General features: G+C 41.8%; 1 long non-coding RNA gene across 1 annotated transcript in view; it reads left to right on the top strand.

Moving 5' to 3' along the window:
* LOC113902301 overlaps positions 1-3,924 on the top strand; it is a 53,968-nt gene extending 50,044 nt beyond the window's left edge. The window contains exon 3 of the long non-coding RNA XR_003513752.1: positions 2,841-3,924. This is a non-coding gene — a long non-coding RNA (uncharacterized LOC113902301). The remainder of the gene's footprint in view (positions 1-2,840) is intronic.
* Positions 3,925-15,744: the final 11,820 nt, after the last annotated feature.

Genomic DNA, 15,744 nt, shown 5'->3' on the forward strand with positions numbered 1-15,744 from the left:
TTAAGACTCAGCATTTCCACTGCAGAGGTCTCAGTTTTGATCCCTCGTCAGGGAACTAAGATTCTGTGGTTGACCAAAAAAAAAAAGAGAGAGAAAGAAAAAGTGGGAAAAGTTTAAAAACGAAAAGCAAGAAGTCCTACAAAGGGGAAAGGTGAGGGGAGGGATAAATTAGGAGGTTGGGATTAACATGCACACTACTCTATATAAAATAGATGATCGACAAGGACTTACTGTTTAGCATGGGGAACTATACTAAATATTCTATAATAACCTATATGGGAAAAAAATCTGAAAAAGAATGAATGCATGTATAACTGATCCACTTTGTTGTACGCCTGGAACTAACACAACATTGTAAATCAACCATATCCTAATATGAAATAAAAATTAAATAAAAAATAAGCCAGTGGACTCCATTTTGGCAAACTCCAGAACTGTCAGATAATACATCTGTGTTGTTTTAAGCATCTAAATTTGTGGTAATTTGTTAACAACAGCAGTAGGAGATGAATCCAGTCACTATAGCTGCTGCCTCGGGCATAGACTCCGGGTGGTGGGCAAAGCAAGAAGACAGAATAGTTAAGGGCCACTGTGATAATCCAGGTGAGAGATGATGGCAGCTTGGATCAGGGTGAATTAAAACTGTACTTTATAAGGCAGAAAATAAACAAAACCACAGAGTAAAGCTAATTTTTTAAAAAAAATTCCTACCATGTACCAGGATGTATGCTCAGCCATTTTCATTTTTTAAAATTTAATCCCCACAAGAAAATGAGGTAGGTATACTATTGCCTGTGTATCATACATGAGGACTGAAGGGGCTGTCCCCGGCTCACTGAATACAAAGGGGCAGCCAAAATTCAAACTCAGGCTCTGATATACCAAATCTCTCTCGCTTGCCTTTTTGTTCTCCCCTAAGTCCTTAACAAAATTATGTGTAAATGTTCTCATTTAAGTGGTCCCAGCTGTGCCTCTGAGCATTCTTGAAAGGGTGGGCTGGAGGTGAAGCCAGAATTGCAAGGACCTCTGGGGACAAATGAACCTCAGAACACAGGAATTAAGGCTATGGGCCGTGGCTCCCTTCCAAGAGGAGTCCTGTCTCCATCATCAACTGCGCAGAATCTGGGCTTCATTGAGCTAAAAAAGCCTTGGGACTCCCTGGCAGTTGTAAACAACTAATTAGAATATGGGGAGATAGTTTCTGTGTTTGAAGTTTGTGCAAAGCGCTAACCCGGGCATCGCTTTTCTGTCTGAGATACAGCACTACTCAAAGTGCTTGATTATAAGAGGATAAACGTTGAAACAGGCTTCACATGTCTACTTTTCTGTGATAGTGTGAAATTTGTCTGATTAAGGCTTATTCATGACACTGATTCTGCGGGCCCTTTAGGAATCAGGTTCATTCTACCTCTTTCGATCACACAGCAGATCTTGCATCTGTAGTTGGGCACCAATGCTGGAACTGGCTGCTCAGCTCAGGGTACGAGGGTTGTGTGGACAAGTTTGGCCTTCAAGGTAGAAGTTTAGGGCCCACTCTGACCCTTCTGATGAGCGTCACCTACAGCTGACCTCTCTCATCTGTTGCCTCTGCAGCCTCTCTGCAAGAGTTGCTTGGGAAGGTACAGCTGGTTGGGGCTTTGTTCCTAGTTTCTGATCCCACGAGCTGGTGAGATTCATTGACTTCCTGTGGATTTCCCTAGGCTTTACCTGCTGGTGGATAACCTGGTGATTTTTGTGATACACCCAATCTCTAGGCTGGGCCTGAGTCTGTTCAACCCCTCATTTTTCTAGTGTCATTTTCAGTCTGTGTCCTTCCAGAATAAGAGCATTCTCAGCAGCGTCTCAGTTGTTGGGTTTTTTGTTTGTTTGTTTGTTTGTTTGTGCTTTTTCATTTGGCTGTGCCAGGTCTCAGCTGCAGCCTGGGGATCTTTCGCTGTGGCATGCAAACTCTTCATTGCAGCATATGGGATCTAGTTCCCTGACCAGGAATCAAACCCGCCCCCCCTGCGTTGGGAGTGCAGAGTCTTAGCCACTGGACCACCAGAGAAGTCCCTCCTTAGTTGTTTTTAAAGATTTCTCTGGAACAATCAAGCTCGCAGTGGTGTTTCCAGGATGGAAGGTCACTACCCCTTTAGTGAAAACTGACTGCTGGGCTTAGGCCCTTCAATGGACATGTTTTATGTCACTCTCATAACAGTTCTGCATGGGTAGATATTACTGCTATTCCCAGCAGGGACCTTGGTAAGTGGGGAAGTCATTCTAAGTCACATCTTTGATTTTATTATAGAAAAAGCAAAGTTTTCTCCAGGGAACTGGTATCATTTGACTGTGGTGTCAAATTACACAGGAGAGATACATTCTTCCTTCCTGGATAAGGTGTATAGAAAGACTGCTCTTCTAACTTCTTGCTGTAGGGAGGTACCTTGACAGAGAGCAGAAGGAAAAGTTAGCATGAAGTGGGAGTGAGATGGACATTTGTCTACCAAGGAACCAGTGTCTCTAAGGAAAGGAATGCAGAAGGCTTCTGAGCTATGTACGGCAGGCATCCTCTGACCCATTAAGGGAGACCGACTAGAGAGTATACCAAATGGTGAACACATTGCCTGTACATCTCATTTGCTCATTCACAGAATTAGGTAATTATATCCCAAAGGGAGAAAAACTGCAGCACTGAATATACAGTATGCATTCAATGTCAATACAGGTAGCAGATTGAGTTTAACAAGCCATATGGGTTGTAATTGTCTGAGTATGATTAATTCATAATGTTTGTTCATTTTATGCTTTATATTATGATGTGTTATTATTTCATTTAATTACAATATATGTCCTTTTTCTAGGCATGATCAAGAACCTTAGGGATTTTGATATTCCCTCAGATAAGAACAAACAGTGTCTCCGGCTTTCTGGACTTTATCTGGGACTTATTTCTTTCGGTGCAAGTTCCACGAAAAGAGCACCGTGAACTCGGAGCAGATGGTGCATCCGTCCATTGCTGAGCTCCACTTGCAGCCTGAGGAAAACTTTATACCGAAGGTGGAAATAATGGCTTTCTGCTCAGTTTGTTGTAAATTCTAAATGGGGTGATGGAAGGCTGTAATGATCACTGTTGTTCAACGCCTCTGGGCTCCAACATCTGGCAAATGCCTTTACTAGCTGACAGCTGTTAGCCTTGGTATCACAGTGTGCTGCCCAGAGCTTTTGTTCTAAGTAGGCTGGGAATCGGGCTTGAAGCAAGTATCAACTAGTTCGTGTATCAAGATGTTAAAGAGAGAGAAAACAATTTTATTTTCAGGATTAATTTCACTATGGTACATTTAGTAAAAACAGAGCCTTTTGCATATTGTTATGGAAATGCTGCAGGCTCTTACCCTCAAAACCCAAGATTTTTATTACATTTTTAGCACAAGAGTGTAAATTAATATTCTAAGCCATTTAGCCTCTGTCAGAGATAAATCCAAATTGCTAACAAGCACAAGATAAATTTAGGAAAATTGGCTTATGTCCTGAGATCAGGTTTGAAGATGAATCCGTAGAACTTATACAACAGAAAATAAAACAATTCGCATTTTGGAGATAACAGACTGAAGGGGTACCATTAAAAAGTATAGTACTTTGACTTGGAATAAGCAGTTTGCCTATGGTTTTAAAGAATGGAATTTCATAAATAATGCAGGCAAGGTGTTTGGTGTAAATATTTCCTTTACTAAGATTACACTGCTGCTGCTACTAACGCTTCAGTCATGTCCGACTCTGTGTGACCCCATAGATGGCAGCCCATCAGGCTCCCCTGTCCCTGGGATTCTTTAGGCAAGAACACTGGAGTGGGTTGCCATTTCCTTCTCCAAGATTATGCTAAGATACCTCAAACCTAGGTTTTCTGTGACTAATATCATTTAAATAGGAACAAAATAAAATTTGAAAAGAAAATGATCATGAGGTTTCTTAAATTTTTAATTTTTTTCTTATCATTTTTAATAATTAAAAAGTCTTTTTAATCGCTTTACCCAGATTTATCTCTTTGCACATTTTAAAAACATTGCTACTATACTTAAAGACCAAGGAATTTTTTTTTTTAGAAGTGAAAGCTACTCTGATAAGAATCAGAGAAAGGGAAAGAGAGAGATAGAGACAGAGAGAGATTGAGAGGGAGGCAGGCTTGGGTCTTTTGACTATGAATCTGCCATTTCAAGAACCAGAGTGGTTGGTAGAATTATGATCTGAAAAGAGTCAGTCTACAACTATATACTTCCTGTGTGAAAATACACATGAGAAGCTTTTTGTTTTTTGACTTTTTATTTTGTATTGGGATATAGCTCAATTAACAATACTGGGCTATCAGTTCAGTTCAGTCGCTCAGTCATGTCCGACTCTTTGTGACCCCATGAATCGCAGCACGCCAGGCCTCCCTGTCCATCACCAACTCCCAGAGTTCACTAAAACTCACGTCCATTGAATCAGTGATGCCATCCAGCCATCTCATCCTCTGTCGTCCCCTTCTCCTCCTGCCCCCAATCCCTCCCAGCATCAGAGTCTTTTCCAGTGAGTCATCTCTTCGCATGAGGTGGCCAAAGTATTGGAGTTTCAGCTTCAGCATCAGTCCTTCAAATGAACACCCAGGACTGATCTCCTTTAGAATGGACTGGTTGGATCTCCTTGCAGTCCAAGGGACTCTCAAGAGTCTTCTCCAACACCACAGTTCAAAAGCATCAATTCTTTGGCACTCAGCTTTCTTCACAGTCCAACTGTCACATCCATACATGACCACTGGAAAAACTATAGCCTTGACTAGATGGACCTTTGTTGGCAGAGTAATGTCTCTGCTTTTTAAATATGCTATCTAGGTTGGTCATAACTTTCCTTCCAAGGAGTAAGCGTCTTTTAATTTCATGGCTGCAGTCACCATCTGCAGTGATTTTGGAGCCCCCCAAAATACAGTCTGACACTGTTTCCATTGTTTCCCCATCTATTTCCCATGAAGTGATGGGACCAGATGCCATGATCTTCGTTTTCTGGATGTTGAGCTTTAAGCCAACTTTTTCACTCTCCTCTTTCATTTTCACCAAGAGGCTTTTTAGTTCCTCTTCACTTTCTGCCATAAGGGTGGTGTCCTCTGCATATCTGAGGTTATGGATATTTCTCCCGGCAATCTTGACTCCAGCTTGTGCTTCTTCCAGCCCAGTGTTTCTCATGATGTACTCTGCATAGAAGTTAAATAAGCAGGGTGACAATATACAGCCTTGATGTACTCCTTTTCCTATTTGGAACCAGTCTGTTGTTCCACGTCCTGTTCTAACTGTTGCTTCCTGACCTGCATACAAATTTCTCAAGAGGCAGGTCAGGTGGTCTTGTATCTATATCCGATATGTATTGGGATATAGCCGATTAACAATATTGGGATAGTTTCAGGTGAACAGGGAAGGAACTCAGCCATATACATACATGCATCCATTCTATAAGTGAATTTTGAGGTGAAGGAAAAGGAAGTGATCATGTCTCCTCTCAGAATTTTCAGAGAGAAGATGTACATATCAGCTACCTCCAGAAGCAACAAGCAGAATCTCCTGGGAGAGTAGAAGTTGAGCTAATTCTAACATTTGAAAATGGTTCCTCTTTGTTAACCTAGAAGACAAGATACTTACTTCTCCAATCTTCAGTATCCCTGCCGTGTCTACTACTAGACACTAGGTAGCGCTATGTCTTACTGCTCTGTAAAAATGCCCAACCTTATCATCAAGGTAGATTTCCTCTAGATGGTTGCTGGGTACCTGATAGATGATGATGTTGAAGAAGAAGAGGAAGAAGATGATGATATTGAGGAAGGTGATGATGGTGATGTTGAAAAAGATGATGCTGATATTGAAGATGCTGCTGCTGCTGATGATGTTGAGAGTGAGGATGTTGAGGTACGTAGTTACCTTAATTGAGATAGTAACAGACTCTTTTTAAAAGAGCCTAGTATTGTACATGCCCTTATAAGTGCTGGGATGCATTTTAGAAACTCTGTCAGCAACATTGATAGTTCAGGGACTTCCTTGGTGGTTCAATGGTTAAGACTCCAAGCTTCCAATGCAGGGTGTGGGGCACAGATTTAATCCTGGGTTGGGGAATTAAGGTTCTGCATGCTGCAAGATGTGGGCAAATAATAATAATAATGATAGTTCATATAAGCTACCTCCAGAAAGCAACTTTGAGAGTGTCCAGAATTGATACATGAGTGAACAGGTGGGTTGTATACGTGTGTTATAAACCAAAATCAAAGAAAAATGAAAGATTAAGCTCATTAGGTATTTAAGAGCAACCAGCATGCGCTAAATATTAAAATCTTTGGTGTCTTGTTTTACTTAATCCTTATAAGAACTCAGCAAAGGAGGTGCTATTTTTATTCTTGTTTTACAGAAGCAGAAACTGAGGTTTAGAAAGATTAAGAAACCTGCCTGAGGTCATGCCACTATTAAGCAGTGAACCCAGAATTTAAACCCAGTCATCATAACTACAACATCATCAACTCCTAACCACTTTCAACAGAGACTTGGTGTTTGCTTTTCAGCAAAAGAAAATTACAAAGCAAGTCATTGCTGTCTTGCCTTCTGATCACTCAAGTCATCACTAAGTTTCCCATCACCACCTCAGTCAATCTTTGTTTATTGTGCAGCTGGGTCAGAACATGCAGCCATACTTGTGAAATTACAGCATGTTGTTTTAGCTATGAATATGACATTGCAAAATTAAGATTTGGTGTTATGATCTTTCAGGGAGCTAATGATGGATGTGAGATGAATCACAAGTGCATCATGGCAGAAAATCAAGAATGCTACCTGGAAATCAGTGCAGGAACTCTGCCACTAATGGGCAGTGTGACCCCATCAAATCATATAGCTTCTCTGGGACTCATTTTCCTCAATGACAACATGAGAGCATTCGAGTAATTATGTCCAAGGTCTCTTCAAGTTATAACATATGAGGAAATGGGCCTTATTACTTTCATGCCATTGTTCTTATTAATGTGCAAACACCCTTCATTTTGAGACCTCGACTAACAAGTATAATTTGATATAGCTGGAAAACAGGCAAATGGCTCTACCTAGTAAGTTTTCCTTTTTCATAGACGGCCTAGGATTTGCCATTTGGAGAAGGTCTGGGGAGGCCTGGACGTTTGCCAATTCTCCTGAAAAAGGGTTGCAATGTGGTTATGCCAAGAACGCTGCATGTTGATCTGGACTCAATACTGTGTCTCTTGTTATTGTCTGCTCCTGCCAACTGCTGCTTTCTGCTCCAGCTGTTTGGAAGCCAGACCTGGCACTCTGAGGTCTGCTTTGGCATGCTGTGTGCGTGTGTATGTGCCAGTGTGTCTGTAGACACAGTGTGACGTGATGAAAAGAAGCAAAGGCAGCAGCCATGTGTGGACTTTTATCTTCTTCACTTGCTCACTGCAGAGCCGAATTCTAAATGTACTTCTCCCCATGTGACCCAGACCTGTCTTAGTCCCTTCCCAACACCTTTGGCTATGTTGAGACCACAAAACAACCAGTGATGACAAAGCAAAGCAACTGTAGTCTGGTCAGTGGTCTCACTAGGCTGGTGGCGCAGCACATGTAACAGTAGAAATCTCTCCATGTCCATAGAACTATATGGGCATCTTCTGTCTTTGGCTCTTTTGTATTTTGTCTCTTTGGTGAGCCACAAGGATTGAGACATTCATGGTTTTACCAGTATACCTGTGGCTCCATCTCAGGTTGGGTGGCATCTGAGTGTTTTCATGGGCAATGCTTCCGTGTATTTGGGCAGAGCCCAGTAACAGGGCCAGTTTGGAGCATGTGTGGAGGAGCTGCTTGTAGATTAGTGATCCAAGTCACTCAATGATCAGCCTGTCTTCCGGTTGCTGCTGCAGGCTGATCAGCAACAGGGAAGATGGACTTTATAGCCCATGGCTTTTCAGTGGGCAACTGAAACAGGGATGGCCTCGGGTAGTCAAAGAGAGAAATAGGTATGAGCAATAATATGACCCATTAAACTGTGAGGTAGGTTAGGCTTTTTTCCTATTTTTAAAAATCATTTTCTATCTATTCCCTTTTGCTTTTTTTTTTTTTTATACCTCTGTAGGAATAGATTGAAGGCAGAAGGAGAAGAGGGCAAAGGAGGATGAGATGGTTGGATGGCATCACTGGTTCAATGGACGTGAACTTGGGCAAACTCCAGGAGATAGTAAGGGACAGGGAAGCCTGGAGCGCTGCAGCAGACCATGGGGTCTCAAAGAGTTGGACATGACTTGGAGATGGAACAACAATCTTGGTACCACCTTATAAACTCTCAGACTGCCTAGTTACCTGGATGGTTGTTTGAGCAAAGTTGTACTAGCAATCCTTTCTTTCAGTCGCTGTGCCCAGGTGGCCATTGGAAACACGTGACAAGAAAGAAAGAGACAAAATACAGGAGACAAAATCCAGAAGAGCGGAAGGTAGAAAACGCCCACAGAGTTCTATGGATTGCAGAGACTTATACTATTATATATGCTGGGCCACCAGCTTGGTAAGACCACTGACCAGCCTACACACGAGTTGGATACCCAACTCCTGCCCTCAGAGAACTTACCTTTTAACAAGGACGACTCGAACTGACCACAGTGAAGTGTGTTAAGCTTTACCGGAGGGGATACCAGGAAGTAAATAAGAACATAGTGGGATTGTGAGTAGAGCTTTTACCTGGTTCTATTGGTCACTTAGCAATGCTCTGGGCGTTAAGAAGTGTACGTAACATGCAGGAAATACAGAGCTGCCTCCAGAGACTTCACAGTCTGGCTGAGGAGACCACATTCACACAAGAAACAGAACTACAGAGGGCCGGAGTGGGAGGTGCCACTTCTCCACGGCGTTTCACAGACTCAGTGTTTGGGATGCCTATAGTAGTCAAGTTGCAATATCTGGGATTTGGTTTACCCCTTTGATTCTAAAATATAAAATGGAACTTGTGGGGCTGTGTAACTAGTTCGGACTTGTATCATTTTAGAACTTAACTTTTTTATAGGTGTGCAGCATTTCTTAACTACACATTAGGTTCCTTGAGGGCAGAAATCATTAATTTTACTGCACTGTGTTTCTTGTAATCTCCAGCCCATTTCTGTCTACACAGTAGGCACTCACTGAATATCCATGAAGTAAGTACAGGACACGATAATTTCTTATTGTTTTAGTGCAATTCCAGAGTGTAAGAAAGATAAGAGGCCACCATTGCCCAGAGAGTTGGAAGTTCTAGATCCATCTCTTGCTGTTCTGATGATGTTTGTTTCTACAGATATACTGCATGCATTCACGACCTTCCTTCACCCCATCTAGAATGAGGCCCCGTGACTGTAACTCCTTCTGCTTGTAACATTTTCCGTAGCAGGGCAATCTCTTAAGCGTTTGAGGGGATGGAGAACGACAGCAGACAGATGGGCCCATTGACGATGTGTCCCCTTGTGGTACATCTGTCACAACTGAATTATTCTGTCATTTGTGCTGTCACCAAGTCAGGCTGATCCAAGGAGTGGAAGGAAGCGCATTTCTAGTGACTCTTAATCACAGAGGGAAATGGCTCTGTGACACGTGTGTTTTCTGACAGCGACTGGCTTTATTATTTTCTAAGGGTAGAGAGAAGTGCATGATGTATCAGCATATGAATAAGTGACCTGCTATGATGGTGACAATGAAACCCCGAGTTGGGTTTCATTTTGTTTAACTGGTATCTCTCTCTTATTTTGGCCCGCCTACATTTAAGGAGCCGAGTCTCAGGAGTTGTACTGGATCCCAGGCTTCTCTGGCTAGCTATGTGACCTTCATGTTACAGGCACTTTCCTCTATCTGTACTTAGGAACTTCACCTGCCTACCTCCATCTAACCCTAAGAGTGGGGCAATATACTGCCCGTGACCAAAATGTATCCACCCTACATGGTCAGGTCATCCTTTGAGGACAGTTTCCCTAGGATTCCATGACACTCGTGAGCTCAAGGACCCTCTTGGAGGAAAGAGCTCCCATAGCTGTACTTCTGTCATCAGATTTGCCTGTTATGTAAGCCTCTGGCACTTGACTGGAAAATTGCCTTTTGGGATTCCAACCCCAGAGACTGTGATGGCCTTGAGAAATGGGGGATGGAATGCATTAGGGCAGTTTTTAAGTCAATTCCAGAAAAAGTGATTTACTAGACATATTTAGAACCACATTTTATTTTTAAACTGGCGAAATACAGTTGTTTTCCCATTGTTCATTGCACTTCACATTTTGCTAAAATTTTTCTAAATGATCTGAATAATTTCATTTGACTAATTTTTAACCCTGAATATTCATTGGAAGGACTGATGCTGAAACTGAAGCTCCAATGCTTCACTGGAAAAAACCCTGATGCTGGGAAAGACTGAAGGAAATAGGAGAAAGGAATGGCAGAGGATGAGTTGGTTAGATATCATCACTGACTCAATGGACATGAGTTTGAGCAAACTCGGGGAAATAATGAAGGACAAGGAACCCTGGTGTCCTGCAGTTCATGGGGTCACAAAGAGTCCGACACAACTTAGCGACTGAAGAACAACAATTTTCAACAAATAGACTTGCTGTGAGTTGTCAAGGTGATGTTGCCAGCGCATGAAAGCTGTTTTGTTCATTAATTCAATAAATATTTAAGTACTTACCATGTTCTAGGAGTCTAGAGATGAAAAAGTCCCAATTCTGACTTTTGAAAATTCAACTCTTATACTAGTTCAGTTCAGTTCAGTCACTCAGTCGTGTCCGACTCTTTGTGACCCCATGAATCGCAGCACGCCAGGCCTCCCTGTCTATCACCAACTCCCGGAGTTCCCTCAAACTCACGTCCATCGAGTCGGTGATGCCATCCAGCCATCTCATCCTCTGTCATCCCCTTCTCCTCCTGCCCCCAATCCCTCCCAGCATCAGAGTCTTTTCCAATGAGTCAACTCTTCGCATGAGGTGCCCAAAGTACTGGAATTTCAGCTTTAGCATCATTCCTTCCAAAGAACACCCAGGGCTGATCTCCTATAGAATGGACTGGTTGGATCTCCTTGCAGTCCATGGGACTCTCAAGAGTCTTCTCCAACACCACAGTTCAAAAGCATCAATTCTTCAGCTCTCAGCTTTCTTCACAGTCCAACTCTCACATCCATACATGACCACTGGAAAAACTATAGCCTTGACTAGGTGGACTTTTGTTGGCAGAGTAATGTCTCTGCTTTTGAATATGCTATCTAGGTTGGTCATAACTTTCCTTCCAAGGAGTAAGCGTCTTTTAATTTCATGGCTGCAGTCACCATCTGCAGTGATTTTGGAGCCCAAAAATATAAAGTCTGACACTGTTTCCACTGTTTCCCCATCTGTTTCCCATGAAGTGATGGGACCAGATGCCATGATCTTCGTTTTCTGAATGTTGAGCTTTAAGCCAACTTTTTCACTCTCCTCTTTCACTTTCATCAAGAGGCTTTTTAGTTCCTCTTCACACTCTCATACTAAGAGGACAGTAAAAAGCTATTCATCTGCTAAAAAGTAGTTCATTGATCAGAGCATCTCAGCATTTGCTTGATGTTGCTGCCTAAGTGAGATGTGAGTATGAGTGTGTGTGTGTGTGTGTGTGCATGCACGCATCTGGGAGTACCTAAACATTACATTTTAGGGATAAGTTCTTCCACTCTTTGAATTTGATATGTAATTATAATAAATACTAAAAACATAAAAACGAAGCCACCTATACATACCTCACAGGATTCTCCTGGCTTTGGGACAGGAGAATCATTAATGGCAGCAGGGAATTTACTATTTGCTTGTATTCCTGTGGTTAAGTACTAGATGCTAAAGTCGCTGTTATGTGTTTTTTCAATTATAATCAAGACTGAAAATTAGCAATGGACTTCCCTGATAGCTCAATTGGAAAAGAATTCACCTGCAATGCAGGAGATCCCGGTTCAATAGAAGGAATAGGCTACCCACTTCAGTATTCTTGGGCTTCCCTTGTGGCTCAGTTGGTAAAGAATCTGCCTGCAACCTTAGGGACTTTTTTTTTTTTTTGAGTATTTGAAAATGGCTTTTACCTTTTATTTGTGAAAATATTTGAATCTATGCAGGAATAAGGAGAATAGTAAAATGAAGTCTAGGGACCCATCACCAGCCTTAAGAATTATCAACTTAAAGCTCATCTTGTTTCATCTATAATTCATCCTCCCCTCTTCCTCTTCCTGCTTTGCTCTGGGTTACTTTGAGGCAAACCTCAGACACAGATTTCACCTGGAGATATATTGGGAGTCAGTGTGTTTGTACATCGTGGGATGTTATCAGAAGAGGCACGTGCCCTATTGTCACATCCCTACCGTTCACCATGCCTTTTACCAACCTGTCCTCACTGCCATTACCTGCCTCACCCTGCAAGCATTTGGGTTTGCAACCCCTGCGTTTCCCATTTTCTTATCTGTTCCCTTCAGTCACTTTGGTTATTACCATCTTAATGTAAAATTTGTGCTGCTACCTTAAATATACAAGTCATAATAGTAAGTTGCATGATTCAATGTTAGTTAATTTTTATCTGAGAAGTTTAAAATTTATTTTCTGGAGAATGCTTACATTTGACTGGATAACTGGGTTTGAACATGCTATCTTACTTTATATTCCCTGTAAAACTTGATGAAATGACTTTCAGGATCTGCCTCAAAATTAACAATAATGCATCATTCACAGCATCACCTACTTTAGACTTTGCAGCCATATACCTGAATTTTGAAAGACAAGTTAACCAAAGAGTTTATAATAATTTGAAGCAGATGCCTCAATCTGAAATGCCATTGCTGTTGCTACTACTACTAACTGCTATTACTAAACTCCATGGCAATAAATCCCATGTATCATCTAGAATGAAATCCTTTAAGGTTAATAGAATCTCCCAGCACTTGCCAAGCACTGGGTCTGTCAGCTACTGGCAGGGCCAGCAGCCTTTCTGAGAGAGCAAGAGCAAGGAAATACACATGAAAATTACACTGGAGAAATGATGACTCAGGAATGCTGGTGTGCATGAGGATATAATTGAATAAGAAGATGAGTTAATTATAAGTGGAATATATATGTATATAAACATACAGATAACATTATGTTATCTATAGACATAATATGTCTATTATGCTTAGCAAAACAATGTAATATGTTTATATTATGTAATTATAATGTATATTCTCATAGTATATTATGTGTATTATATATACTACATATTATATACATATATTTGGGCTTCCCAGATGGCTCAGTGGTAAAGAATTTGCCTGCCAAGCAGGAGATGGGGGTTTGATCCCTGGGTCAGGAAGATTCCCTGGAGAAGGAAAGGCAACCCACTTCAATATTCTTGCCTGGGAAATTCCAAGGACAGAGGAGCCTGGTGAGCTACAGTCAATGGGATCATAAAGAGTTGGACACAATTTAGTGACTAAACAACAACAACAATAATATGCATATACACTTACAAATAGAATCATGTTTTTATAGTCATTTTACTGTCCAATCACATAAAGATGTTTGTCATGGAAATAAAAAAATCGCGAATAGTAAGATAATTATTTTTAAATAGTCTAATGTTTTAGTGCTTTACAAGTACTGATGTACATTTTAGAAACTCCACTAGCCTGAACAATATTTCAAATTAGGCCTTGCCAGGAAGAAACTTGGACTGTGTTCAAAATTGGCATGTATATAAATCATGGGTCTAGTTATACAAAGGGGAGAGTGCATGTTGCACTCCTCAGATGAGTAAGAGTGGCCGGCCTGTGCAAGTCTTTTCTCTTTGTCTCTGTTCTCTCCCTCGTTCCTGTCCCCCTTCCTCTGCCTCCCCACCTCCAATTATCAACACACTTTGAAACTAGACCACAGTCCAGGTTCGATGCACGGTACTGGATGCTTGGGGCTGGTGCACTGGGACGACCCAGAGGGAGGGTAGGGGAGGGAAGACGGAGGAGGGTTCAGGATGGGGAACGCGGGTATACCTGTGGCGGATTCATTTCGATATTTGGCAAAACTAATACAATATTGTAAAGTTTAAAAAAAAAAAAAAAAAAAAGAAACTAGACCACAGCAGGTACTTAAATAATGCTGTACACTCCCGCCACAGCACCCGGGGCCTGCCTAGAGTCACAGCTTGGCCAGTTCCTTGGGCTCCTTAGACAGTCAAGGGAGGGATGCTCAGGCCCAGAACCAGTGGAGAGGAGGGGACTTCCCAGTTCAGTCTCCCACACTTCAGTTGTGTCTGACTGTATGGACTCTAGCCTGTCAGGCTCCACTGTCCATGGGATTCTCCAGGCAGGAATACTGGAGTGGGTTGCTGTGCCCTCCTCCAGCGGATCTTCCCAACTCAGGGATGGAACCCACACCTCTTATGTCTCTTGGCTGGCAGGTTCTTTACCATTAGTGCCACCTGAAAGCCCTCGTGTTGAAGACAAGTACTTAATTACTTCTAAAAAAAAAAGTCCAAAATCTTCTCTTTCCTAATTTAACCATTAATGTGCCCAAGACTTTCTTCCATTATATGTAAATAAAATGTCTCTCTGCCTTGGGGTTTCTCACCTGGTGTGTTTGCTTGATTTCAGAGGTACAGGGGTAGGTTAACCGCCTTCCTGACCTTGACTTGGTTCCTTGGTGTTTTATTTCTTATATTTTAAAATGTAATTATGACTGAAGATTAATCTCAGAGTCGAAACCAAATATGTATCTAAACAAAGGATAGTTTTCATAGCCACCCATTTTAAAGATCATGTCATTTCAAAACCTAGGACTGAGTCCGAATTCTCTTTGTGTTTGCTGACACTTGAGCTGCTGGATTTCTGAGGGCTGGTTGGTGAAGTCAGGGTCTAAATCCCAACATGTAGACATGTGTTGGGGACATCCTGGCTGTATCACTGCTCTGGATGCATAGCTGATATTCTTATGGGAAACTGTTATTCTGCAAAATAGCACTCTGCAAATATATACTACGTAACCCTCTCTTTATTCTACATAAGAAAAAATAACTTTGGGGTTTGAACTGAATCTTTTGAATCTTTTTCTGATTATGCTGTTTCAGATGTAAGCTCTTTAAAATTTGGAAATCTTTTGATTTTGGAAATGTTCTTGATTCAGAATTGGTCAGATCCTGGATATGCCTGAGAAATGATCTACTGGTTTTAAATTAGAACGTCTGAGGCACTGTAAAGAGGATCTTGCACGCACGCACACTAAGTCCCTCCAGTCGTGTGCCACTCTTTGTGACCCTATGGACAGTAGCCCATCAGACTCCTCTGTTCATGGGATTCTCCAGACAAGAATACTGGAGTAGGTTGCTATGCCCTCCTCCAGGGAATCTTCCTGACCCAGGGATCAAACCTGAATATCTCTTGGGTCTCCTGCATTGGCCAGTGGGTTCTTTATCACTAGCACCTCCTGGGAAGCCCAAAGAGAATCTTAGGGCACATCTATATCTTAGGTCTAAAGTAAATCATATCAGGACCTTAACAAAGTGCAGCAGCAGCAGCAGCAACAAAGTGGTTAATCGGGGACTTCCCTGATGGTTCAGTGGTTAAAACTCTGTGTTTCCAATGCAGAGAGCACGGGTGCTCTGGTGGGGAAACTAAGATCTCATGTGCTGTAGCCAAAAAAATAAAAAGAAGGTGGGACAGTTAATCAGCCAGAAAAAAATTGTGCCTCTAATGTTGAAGAAATTTAATAATCTGCAAGTCTCTTTTCCAAATAGGGAC

This window comes from Bos indicus x Bos taurus, chromosome 2 (assembly GCF_003369695.1).
Source record: "Bos indicus x Bos taurus breed Angus x Brahman F1 hybrid chromosome 2, Bos_hybrid_MaternalHap_v2.0, whole genome shotgun sequence".
Classification (NCBI taxonomy): Eukaryota; Metazoa; Chordata; class Mammalia; order Artiodactyla; family Bovidae; genus Bos; species Bos indicus x Bos taurus.